General features: G+C 35.4%; 1 pseudogene; it reads right to left on the reverse strand.

Annotated features, from left to right (window-relative positions):
• Positions 1–5,034: 5,034 nt before the first annotated feature.
• On the reverse strand, positions 5,035–10,094 carry LOC149202921 (tubulin beta-3 chain pseudogene; annotated as a pseudogene).
• Between the last annotated feature and the right edge of the window lie 819 nt (positions 10,095–10,913).

The following is a 10,913-nucleotide window of genomic DNA, read 5'->3' on the forward strand; positions in this document are numbered from 1 at the left end:
CTTCTATGTGTTCTTCTATGGAAAGGAAGTAGAGTTTAATGGAAGAGAGCCCACAAAAGCTACTAGATTTTATCAGAATATTAGGGTTGTAAACATTTTTCAGAGAAGTCAATGGTTGGGGTATTTTAAGAAGAGATTATGATGATGATGATGCGGCCCTTGAATTTTCCTCAACTTTTAGAAATACAGGGGGGTAAAGTATTTGACTACAATGAGACGCAATACATAAGGACTACCACTAAATATTGGAAATATTTTAAAGTTGATATTGCGAGGCATGAAATCATCTAACAACAATTATTCTTTACCTTTTTGGGCTTAGATATGATTGTTGTATTTTATGTTTGAAGTGGATGAATGAAAGGCATGATTGAACAAAAAAATGGAAACGAAGACAATGTTGAGAAGCCAAACTCAAACTGTGCAACAAACACAATATTATATTAGTCTCCAAAAGCATACAATTTAGTACACATATCAAGCTGAAATTTATATAAATTCCATGAAATAAAGAAACCTAAAATAACAACAATACAACTCATTAAAGGAGCTTTTCTTTAACAAATATGAATCCTTTCCTTTTCTTGAGCCACACTTACTATTTTTATGCCCTAGTGTCGCATTTTCTTGAGCCAAAGCATGTAGTCATCTCAGGGCCCAAACCACTTAGCAAACAAGCAATAAAACAATCAAGCAGCCAAAAAATGTATTGGATTTTGGATATGTAGAGACAAACTAAAATATGTTGAAGCACAACAAATGCATCCCAACATATATCCTCTTTTTGTTAAACAAATATGTTCTTTTAGGACACTTTCCACTAATAATAATTCAAAATCATGCCAACAAACAAAACAAACTCCAAGCCTATCACACGAATAAAAAACCTCCTTGGAGTTACCAAATCTTGTCCAACACTATGGTTTTGAATTCAAGTCAATGTTATAAGATACAACCAAACTAATAAAACTTACATGAAAATACATCAAAACTTGAAGTAAAACAATCAATTTAAAAACTATAACATACACCACAAAAACTCTATGATAAAAGAAAAAGAAAAGATGGCAATTAGCATTGGCTCAAATAGAATCCACGGTGAGATGAGCTCTAACTGGAAGCAATGAATAGAAAGAGATATGCAAAACATCGTGATCTCATTATGAATGCATAAGTAAGAACATTATTGAAATGAAAATAACAAAGCCATAAGATAAAATCACAACCTAACACTAAAGATAGACTACGAATTCATTTTGAGTTTTCTCCACTTCTTGCGAACACATTTTACCTAAACACTCTCATACAATTCAATATTTTCTGGACTGCTTATTTGCACGTAGCTTAACAAAAATAGGTAATTTAATAGTAAAATAAGTTAAGATAACATATTCTGAATATGGAACACATGCTAAAATGTACCCTGTAAACCAAGTGCCCTTTATGCCCATGACATCTTGCCTACAATTGCCCTCACATATAGTAATCATACACCATAATTATAACACAAATTTTCTCTATGATTTGGCCAACCTAACTTTAACTCCATACTTAATACCAACTAGTATCCTCAATTACCACAATGACTTATGTTTATTCTCATCACAACCCCTAGAGCAAGAAGCCAAGGTATTTGATTATTGAAAAGGGTACATTTTAAAAAGTAGTGACAATAAACTAAAAACAAGACAAAAAATGCTAGAAACAAGTTATTTTTCCAACCTTGCTCCAAACTTATTCTCATCAATTGCTAGAGAAAGAAGTTAGAAGAAAAATAATAAAAGAGATCCAAAGAAAAATGCTCACAGATTCATAAGTGGTGTTTGACATATAGTGGAAAACAAAAGGTCAAAACAAACATTTCAAATATATATAAATACAATTTAAAGTGAACTAAAACAAATGGGAGAAGAAGAATAAGAATGAGCACAAACCTAGGATATGTAGTAAGATCGCATGCCAGTTAGAACTCTCAATGATGGAGATGTCCCTGGGAGTTTAATTTGATGAAATGTAAGGGGGGAATGACTTGCTTCATCATATGGAGCAGTTTTGGAAACAAATGAACTTGAATAAATCCCATAGTGAGATGTTGCACCTCCAAAACTACTATATGAGTGACTTCCATATCCAGAGGATCCATATGGACCAAGACCATAATTCCCTATACCTACTGATGCCTAACCAGAAGTTGTTCCTTGGAGAAGAGGTTGGCGGCCAAAGTCTAATAGTGCTGAAGAGTTTAATGAATAAGGAGGTTTATTGCAACAAGGTCTATAAAACTTGGCAGTGCTGCATCACTTAACCCATATGGATTTAGATAGTAACTGGTACTGATGTTGGGTTCACAATACTCTGATTACCAATAAGTGGTGGGTTGATTGGCCCATGACCTAATCCACCATATTGTGAAACGCGATTTACATCACCTTTATCCTTCAAATCAGGAACAACTTGACCCTGGTTTGCTACAACTTTCTACTTTTTCCCTTCAAATGTTGATTTACAAAAACGTTGATGCCCATCTATTGACTTAACAAGGACTTCTAGGGTTCGATTTGTTGCTTCAATTGTTTTGTAAAAAATAAGGGAGTATCGTTTAGACTTACCAGTTTGTCTGTCAACCACCAGAGCCTTCTTCAATGTCTCCATAACGAGAGAAAAAATTAGTCATTCTAGCATGTTGCATGTGTTCAGGAACCTTACCCACATAGACCCTTCTTAAGTTAGGATCCGTTGTAGCTGGTTGTATGGGTTGTATAGGTACCATGGGTGGAAGAAGGTGTTGTTGGAGTTGAAAGGGATTAATTGGTTATATGGGTTGTTGAAGGAGTTGGTTCAAATACGATTGTTGCTACCCAACAGCAACCAGATTACAGACAACCATTCTACAATCAATCATTTTGATGGGTTCTTCCAACACACTCAAGGCACAATTAACATGTTGGAAAGATTTTAAAGTTGATATTGCGAGGCTTGAAATCATCAAACAACAATTATTCTTTACCTTTTTGGGATTAGATATCATTGTCATATCATATGCTTAAAGTGAATGAATGAAAGCCATGATTGAATAAAAAATTGGACACAAAGGCAATGTTGAGAAGCCAAACTCAAACTGTGCAACAAACACAATATTGTATTAGTCTCCAAAAGCATACAATTTAGTACACCTATCAAGTTGAAATTTATATAAAATCCATGAAATAACAAAACCTAAAATAACAACAATATAACTCATGAAAGGAGTTTCTCTTTAACAAGTATAAATGCTTGCCTTTTCTTAAGTCACACTTACTACTTTTATGCCCCAAGGTCACATTTTCTAGAGCCAAAGCATGCAGTCATCATAGGGCCCAAACCACTTAGCAAACCAAAAATAATACAATCAAGTAGCCAAAAAATGTATTGGATTTTGGTTATGCAGAGAAAAACTAAAATCTATTGAAACACAACAAATGCATCCCAAGATATATCATCTTCTTGTTAAACAATCATGTGATTTTAGGACACTTTCCACTCATAATAATTCAAAATCATGTTATCAAACAAGACAAACTCCAAGCATATCACACCAAGAATAAACCTCCTTGGAGTTACCAAATCTTGTCCAACACTATGGTTTTGATTTCAAGTCAATGTTATAAGATACAGCCAAACTAATAAAACATACATGAAAATACATAAAAAATTGAAGTAAAACAGTCAATTTAAAAACTCTAGCATACACCACAAAAACTCTACTATAAAAGAAAAAGAAGAGATGGCAATCAACATTGGCTCAAATAGAATCCACAATAAGATGAGCTCCAGCTCGCAGCAAAGAACAAAAACAGATATGAAAAACATCCTGATCTCGTTATGAATGCATAAGTAAGAACAATATTGACATGAAAATAACAAAGGCACAAGATAAAATCACAGCCTAACACTAAAGATGGACTATGAATTCATTCAGAGTTTTCTCCACTTATTGCAAACACCCTTTTACCTAACTACTGTCATACTTGAGTGCTTATTTGCACATAGCTTGAGATAACATTACCCTGTATAACAAAAGAATCATGAACAAGATTACTGTAAAAAAAATTGAACATTTTGAGAATATAAGAAAATTTGATTGTCAACTTTACTTATATCTCTTAGAAACAAAAGAATCTACAATCTACATAAAAAGACAAAAAAATCTATGTATCTATAAAATTTAACATCTATATACAAAACAACAATCATATAATATATGAGATTTGCTAAGTGAATATGAAATAATATATATTATGATATCTATAGAGTATATATTATTATGAAAATTCATGTCCACAAACAAACATAAATTTATCAAGTGAATCCCACCAACGATAAAAAGCCATATATTTTACAAATGAATCCAAATCCAACATATACACATTATAAAATGCCCCAAAGAAATCTCATGTCATAAATGTATCTAATGAATCCAACAATGCTATACCATGAATTTACTAAATGAATCCAACATATATAGACATGGCTTAAAGAAAAAAACTTCTTAAAAGAGGAATCAGGAGCCAACTTCTAGTAATAATAGATAAAAAATCTGAAATATACCTGGGCATTGACCATATACTATCTCCACAAATAGCAGATTTTATCTTGGCCCCCTACGTCCTAAACAGTGAAGCTCAGATTCTTAAACATTACAATCTCTATATTGAATCCTATAGTGGGCATTGTTCTCACGTACTCCCCTGGTTTGAATTTGCAGAGAATTGTTGTCTTTCCTATTTACAAATCCTAGAAACATATTATAGTCTTCAAAATCTGTTCAACACCATAATTATATAACATATAATATAGAGGAGTGTCCAAGCATGATTGAATTTCGCTTATAATTTTGATAGGCAGTTACATCTTCTCAATATGATCAACAAAACCAAGGACATATTGTAGGAGTTGTATACAAAGTTTATGCATTCAATGCCAAAACTTTCGATGAGAGCAAAGTAGACCATGAAAGAATAAGAAATGCAAATGAATTCCACAAAGAAACAACTATTAGGCATTGAAACAACTACCGGTTTTCCATGGAATTACGTAAGCTTTTTCCCTACCTTTCTTGAGTTGAATTTTCATCATCATAGTATCATCATCCTTTGCACTAACATCTTGATATTTCATGTATTTAGACACCAAATCATTCATTTTGGTCTTTGCTTCAGTGAATTCCATCTCATCCATGCCTTCACCAGTGTACCAATGAAAGAAGGCCTTCCTCCTAAATACCATCTCATCCATGCCTTCACCAGTGTACCAATGAAAGAAGGCTTTCCTCCTAAATATGGTAGTGAACTGCTCGCTCACTCTCCTCAACATCTCATGAATGGATGTTGAGTTCCCAATGAACATGGAAAACATGGAAAGGGCTCTTGGTAGGATATCACATTCACTAGATTTCACATTGGTGGGCATCCACTCCACAAAATAGGAGGAATTCTTGTTTTTAATATTCATCATCTATTCATCCACCTCTTTAGTGCTCATCTTGCCTCTGAACATGGCTGCTGTAGTAAGGTACCTGTTGTGACGTGGATCTACAACATACATCATGTTCTTGTAATCACACATCTGTTGTGTCAGTTCCAGAATGGTGAGGGCTCTATATTGTTGTGAACCACGTGAAGTCAACGGGGCAAATCCCACTATAAAGAAGTGAAGACGAGGGAAGGGGATCAAATGCACTGCTAGTTTCCTTAGATCTGAGGCAGCAGGTGACTCCACTCACTATTGCAGATATCAGATGGTTCAAATCATCAAAGCTAAGAGTTGTGAGCTTGAGAGTCGTGAAGCAGATGTTGTAAAGGGTGTTGGGAATTTCTGGTAATTCCAAACAAAATTAATTGAATAGAGAATAATACTCTGTTTTTACCACATGATCAAAAATTTGTTTCCAGAACATAGAGTTTTACACACACAAAAGATTTCTACTCATTAATGAAATTGACTGTTACAAAAAAAACTTCTTCCTCTCATAGAGGGATTTCACCAACAGAACTACTTCAGAGACAATAAAAAAAACTTCACTGTCTCCCTGAAAATTACTCTCTCTCTACATTTTTGTGCATTTCCGAACAAAAATACTCTGTCTCCTCTCTGAAACATTACACTGTCTCAACTTACAAATTTTCACACTGCTGTTTGTAAAACCAAATTTTTCATTTTCACGCTGTTGCGTCTTGCCCTATTTTATTACATATTCTCAACAAAAAACATTCATTTGCGCTTTGCTGTGCTACAATACATAGTCAACAAACATACATACGTGCTGCTGTGTTTTTTTTCTTTTCATTACATACTCCAGAACAACAAAAAAAACATATTACATAGTCAACGAACTTGTGCTACTCCCGTGAATAAAAAAATAACAAAATTAAAAGTTTTACCTATGTTTACTGCCCACAGTACATTTATTAATTACATTCATGGCAGTAAATTGATTTTGTATTAACCGTATCGCACGGAAAATCCAGAGACAAGCAGAGTGAAGTACCCTCCCTCTCATGAGCTACCAACTGTTGATCTTGCCCTTTTTAAACGGATGGCTGACGCAATTACCCGGAGGTCCCATCTTACCGAACTTTACCTGCTGGGGAATGGTGGTTTTGGAAAAATCGCTGTGGCCACGTGTCAGACGATGTACATGATCACTGACTTCCCAGGAAATACCATCTTTCAGCAAAAGCGGTGCGGGGGATAAACTGGCGGTTTTCAAAAACAATACACTACAGTTGGAATTAGCATTTCAACAAAGTGCCTCATTGTCCAGCACCATACACTTGTCTACATTCTCCACCAGTTGATGCACAAAGAGCATGGCATTTTAAGGCTCCACCCCTGTGTCAGACACCTTGGGGGAAGGGAAAATAGAGAAGGTAAGCATCATTCTATCAGGGTACTCCTCCGTGATCTTGGAGATCAAAATGGTTCCCATCGCAGATCCAGTACCTCCTCCCAAAGAATGACACACTTGAAACCCTTAAGTAAGTTGAAACAATCAATTAAGGTTCAGTAGAGTCTCAACCCGCAGACACTAAAGTGTGCAAAAGGTCACGGTTCGTTTCTCATTGTCAATAGCTAGTTCTCATTGCTGAGAGATGCCAGTCATAGTCCCCAGTCAGAGCCATTTCTCAGACGGCAGGGAAGTAGGAGAAATTTTTCTTACACGGTAAGCTTAAGACAACCCTAACCTTCTCAATCTTACGGGCCGAAAGCAGCCAACAAAAGAACTTGATATACGAGACTTATATCCCCGAGCCCATAAAGCCATCTAGGTAGCTTGATTTTGGCATTTCTCATTCTCATGTACATTTGTACCTCTTCTTTTAGATAGCCTCTTATCTTTTTATCTATCTTTGTTAGCGTCACTTTAGGAGCTCCGTTATCGTGGCAACTTGGCTGTAATGAGTGGGTAAGTTTAGGGAACAACCCAGATCGTTCTCAACTATCTCCATATGGCAGGTAGCTAGGCACTTGGGTTATAGGCAGTTAGGCCGGTGGGGGCTACGCGCTTGTTTCCCCACCCTCATTTCGATACCTCACTGACTGGGCCCCTCTGGTGTTTAGTGAAGGTTAGTATCAGTGGGGTCCCCATTCCTTCCGACTAATTAGACCTCTTTCTAGTAACACCCAAACAGTAACTCACTAGTAACACCCCAATAACTATTTCTTTTCTTGCCCACAAACTCAATCGAATAGGCACTATAGTTCCAATCTTATTTATGCCTTAAATAACCTAATTAGTAACAGACTAATTAGCTTGCCACTAAGCCTGCTTGATTCAACTAGCTGCTTTTCTAGAACTAATATATTTCATATATGCGGAATGCGCTGCCCACCTTGAGAAATAGTGCCTTACCTACTGAACCCTAGATAAAGCACCCTTTGTCGAACCAATATTCACACCCTATAATGTCGTACGTTATAATCCTAAGGGACTGATCTACCGTCGTTTCTCGCTCTTCTAATGGGGCTACCAGGGGCTAACAGGACTGTACAATGATAAAAAGAGAGTGGTTTGATCCGGATAAGGCATTGACGAGTCGAATGGGGGAATCCTCTCGTATGTAGACTAAGGTTGTAATTGCCTAACAGATGAGATAGTAAATCTTGAGTAGAGTAGGTGGAGATTCTTCCCGCTTCACAAGTAAATAGCAAAGTTGCTAAAAGTGTATAAGCAAGCATATAAATAAATAACTGGTTATTCCATAACTAATCATTTGATAAATATTAAAATAAACTAAAGCATATAGCTGTAATAACTCAAAATTAAAACAATTAGAAATTAACATTAGGAATTATATATAAAATTATAGGGTTTTAATTAAACAAATTAATTAGTGAATTAATCAAACAAATTAATTAATTGAGTAAACAAATTAAATAATTAATTAAACAATTAACTAATTAATTAAACAAATTAATTAATTAATTAAACAAATTAATTATATAATAATTAATTAATTAATTAATTAAAATAAACAATTAAAATAAAAATCTGAATATTAACAAACTAATTGGATAATAGCGACCTAATTTCTTAGATTAATTCTTTCATAACCTATATATATACAATAATTTAGCTCTTCGATACATCATTATTATCTTTAGAATATGTATTGACGCATCCCCTGATGATGGACTCACTTGGTAGTTCGAAACATTGGGTTCATAAAACTCTATAATAGGTTATTCCTCCTCTATTTAAAGCCCATGAATGTTCTAAGTTTAGAAAGTAGATCAGGTAAGTGAAAGGGTTGTTAAGACGCCATGCTAGGCGGTTGTTGGTGTAGCTCCTACCTCAATATTTTTTCATTAACTTAACTTAATGAAACGTAGTCGAACAACCCCTTGAATTAATAATCCACACGCTTGAATAAGGAGAACAGTCCTTCTTTTTTAGATCGACCATTGAGATAATAGATTTGAAAATCTAAGAATGCATCCCTCTCTTTCCAAAGGACATTTACCTTGCCTACCTGAACTAGTTATACTCATCCTTCCAACCAAGCAACCTAACCTGCATTGTAAGGTCCATACTTTGAACAAAGAGGCTCAAGAGAGCGTAGATCCATTGATTAAGTCTGCAAAATTGAAGGAGGGTAGAGGAAAATAATTGTGCTCAACAGAAGGAAATTAAGTTTGGAAGTTGAAACAATCATTCAAAATTCACGCAGCCTCCATCCGCAGAGAGGACATTGGGAAAAAGTTAGGCCCGACATTATAAGTTGAAAAAAAGGTAAAAAGAGGCAAAGAAAAAACACTTCTCCTACCATACATTTCTTTTGCTTTTATGTGGCAACTATACAAAATACGGCAGTGTGGAGGACATCGTGCGATATTGATAGATAGATAGACGTGGTAAATAATTTTGTCGCAGAAGAATCTTTTCCAGGAACATTAAGCAATCTATGGTCATGCACTGTGATCCCATTTGGCAGTCCGCAGCCTGTAATGACATGTACAGTTTTAATGAAACAACAGCGCGGATATTTACGACTTTAAAGTTTGTAATTGCCTCCTTCCTCACTGACGTGGTAAATAATTTTGTCGTAGAAGAATCTTTTCCAGGGACATTAAGCGATCTATGGTCACGCACTGTGATCCCAATGGGCAGTCCGCAACCTGTAATGACATGTACAGTTTTAATGAAACAACAGCGCGGATATTTATGACTTGTAGCTGCCTCCTTCCTGACGACATCCAACACAAAATCGATGAGCGTGGCCCCTTCGGTATAATGGCCCTAGCCTATTTATTTCTAGCCCCAGACTGGCCAAAAATGAAGTTATCAGTCCTAAAGACCTGGCCATAAGCCCCGGTCCTCACGGTGTCCGTAGTTCCATAGTTCCAGGCTCAAGATCCATGAGCACAACATGGGGCACTAATCTACCACAGCTCACCTCATTGTAGTAAACATTAACCCTTTCGAGCTTCAGATTGGAAGTGCCCTGGTACCTCTCGGTGGGATTGATCCTGTGGTCATCACAGAGAGCTTCCCAAAACTTGGCACCAATCTAGTTGCCATATTGCCTGCCCTGAGTGTGTAGGATCTCACGCATCTTTGCAATTTTAAACATGCAAAATTGAAACACCAAACCCTAGAATAAAACCTCAACTGAAAAATACGTGATTCACAGAAAACCAACACAAAAAGAAGAGACAAAACAGGGCAATGGGCAATTACATCTACCAGCCAGAAAAGCCAATCTACAACTATGAGATGGGTGTGCTCTAGGTGAGGCTATAACTGCTATGTCCTAATAGGTAGTATATAGGTGTCTATGGTAAGATAGACAGGAGAAACACATGGCCTCAAACCCTTATAGGTTATAAGCGTTTAAATATTTTAGGTTTTTAATATTTTTAAGTATATTTTTCTATTTTATTTTTTTTAAACTGAGTTAAAATTTACAAAGATTATTGGAATTGCAAATAGAATTGTTACAAAGATTATTGGAATTGCAAATAGAATTAGATATTAATGATTATTCCTTTAAAAAATTCAAAAATATGAAAAAATATAAAAAGTTTAGACTCTTCTTTCATAGATATATCTAATATATAAAGTAAAAGTTTTTGTATGTGTGAATTTGGTGTATAATGCATATTTTTAGTTGAGAATAATATGTTTTTGGTTGGAGATATAGACTATGTGGGTATATGTTTGCTTAAGGAAGGTTGATTGTGTCTATTACAACAATCTAGCACCCTTCTATGATGTAAATTCCTAAGCATTAAGGGGTCAATTTTGTGCACCTAGGAAGGTTACCTATAGTGACCACAATAATTCTTCCACACACTTCTACTTGAATCTTGTCCAACTTGAGCAAGACATCTCTAATGATAAGATTACTAAATTTGTCGAGTGGAGGCATGAG

Source organism: Pinus tabuliformis, chromosome 2_1 (genome assembly GCF_031772625.1).
Source record: "Pinus tabuliformis cultivar Carrire ecotype Pingquan chromosome 2_1, CPIR1, whole genome shotgun sequence".
NCBI classification, from domain to species: Eukaryota; Viridiplantae; Streptophyta; class Pinopsida; order Pinales; family Pinaceae; genus Pinus; species Pinus tabuliformis.